Raw genomic sequence first — 2,500 nt, forward strand, 5'->3', positions numbered from 1 at the left:
CCGTACACACGGCGCTGATTAGTAATCAATGCAGAGCCATCAAACTACAGCAAATATACACAACTGTCCGTATACATGCTGAAAGAGTCTGCCCAAAATGGGAACCACACGTCAGCCAGACACTCTGATCACGCACCACTCTCTGCTTCTAACAGGCGCACATACAATATGTAAGCACCAGCATGGAACAACATCCAGTGCATCTTCTCCGCCACATTACACAATCCACACTATCACAACCAGACCAGGAGGTCCGTGCGGAAAATACAATATCCCAGCCTTTCGACATCCACCATTGCGCAGACCAGGCACCAACACCCACACATGTCCTATACAACGGTGCACCCAACATCACAATAGTACCTCCTGTCACAGCGCACAAACAATGACATGAGTCAAAGACACAGGTCTCACACAAGCATAGAATTGGAGCGCCGCCTCTAATAAGCCAAAGGTGCATCCTGACGTGACAAATCTGATCATGTCACAAGCATTCACTTACTATAATCACTATCAACGAACCTGCCGCCCCCGCCCCCCCCCCCCCCTACACCTTTCCGTACAACAACGTGTAACCTAACCTAACCTAACCTAACCTATGTTGTACCTTAACCTAACCTATGTTGTACCTTAACCTAACCTATGTTGTACCTTAACCTAACCTATGTTGTACCTTAACCTAACCTATGTTGTACCTTAACCTAACCTATGTTGTACCTTAACCTAACCTATGTTGTACCTTAACCTAACCTATGTTGTACCTTAACCTAACCCATGTTGTACCTTAACCTAACCCATGTTGTACCTTAACCTAACCCATGTTGTACCTTAACCTAACCCATGTTGTACCTTAACCTAACCCATGTTGTACCTTAACCTAACCCATGTTGTGCCTCAACCTAACCCATGTTGTGCCTCAACCTAACCCATGTTGTGCCTCAACCTAACCCATGTTGTGCCTTAACCTAACCCATGTTGTGCCTCAACCTAACCCATGTTGTGCCTTAACCTAACCCATGTTGTGCCTTAACCTAACCCATGTTGTGCCTTAACCTAACCCATGTTGTGCCTTAACCTAACCCATGTTGTGCCTTAACCTAACCCATGTTGTGCCTTAACCTAACCCATGTTGTGCCTTAACCTAACCCATGTTGTGCCTTAACCTAACCCATGTTGTCGCCTTAACGTAACCCACGTTGTCGCCTAAACCTGCTCTGTAATTGTTATACGACTCGTTCAATTACTGTAGTGTTGCCCACCCGCAACCCTCGCAATATAGTTCGCTACTCGCACTGCCCGCACCCCTGTGTATCGCTTCATGTTAAACACCTTGCAAGTCTTGCTCACTTTCCACATGCTCCTGCTGTACACTGTAATGTGGATGGCAGCAGGACGTACATGCCGCCCCTCCCCACGTCCCCACCTTGCCCCCTGCCTTCGCAAGCTGGTTGGTGAGAAGTTTGCATGTTCAATGCCCTTCGCATGCGACGTACTCAGGCTACGTTGTGGTGCGGCCTGTGTCAACTGTCCGCTGATGTCGTACGCGTGAACCACAATCTGTACTGCACATTCGTCCTTATGTACTGAATGATACATCGTGGCACATGTGTGACCGCACAACGACTGCGCCCAAAAACGGCGGACCATACAGTGCAAATATTGTGCACGCAGCTACGTGTCGTCTCCCTATGAGAGCTGGATTGCAGTGTGGTACGCCATAGAGACGTGTGGGAGGAACGGACGCCGTGGATGGCGATCAGCATGAGCTGTCTGTTGATGTATTCGGACCTAGTCGTCTCTCCTCACACACCGTGATGGCATGGTGCACCGCGTTCCATATCTGCGACATGCTACAGAGGCCGGTTGACAGTCGTTCGAGCAATGGACATCGCATACGTACGGGGGCCACCTTCCACGTATTGTCTAGGCGTGCACATTTTGTTGCGTGTATGTGGGCAGACGTAGTGTGGCGTGACACCTGACACAGGCATGCAATAATCGTTGAAGTTGCAAATGGCGATGGACGCCTGCGTTTTCTGGTGAAGTTACGCAAATGAACAAATGGTAACCTGTTGTGGTGCGGTTGTTCTCGCTAGGGGTGAATCGGTGATGGCGACGATAGGTTGAGGTACTAACCGGTTGTTCCAGCGATACCCACCATGCCGACGAAACTGAACGGCATCTGGGTGTGAAGCGATACGCGGCGGTGGCTGGGTGGGACCGTCCCCGGCCGGTGAGGGGGCGCCTCCCGGCGTGCTGGCCGCGCGGTGCGTGGGCGCACGCGCTACAGCCGGCTGGTGGGGGCGGCCAGTGGCAGGCGCGCCGGCCGACGGACGCGGCAGGCGTCGCAGCTGCGCGCCGGCGCACCCTGCGCGCGGCGCCGTGCGGCCAAAGTAGGTCCTCGCGGGCCCGGTGCGAAGCGCGGTGGACATCTTCAGTGTGCTGGTCCGATTGAGGACTGTGTGCGTTGAGGATGCGCCGCCGCCCGGCGCTCGGCGCC

Source organism: Schistocerca piceifrons, unplaced genomic scaffold, assembly GCF_021461385.2.
Source record: "Schistocerca piceifrons isolate TAMUIC-IGC-003096 unplaced genomic scaffold, iqSchPice1.1 HiC_scaffold_211, whole genome shotgun sequence".
Classification (NCBI taxonomy): domain Eukaryota; kingdom Metazoa; phylum Arthropoda; class Insecta; order Orthoptera; family Acrididae; genus Schistocerca; species Schistocerca piceifrons.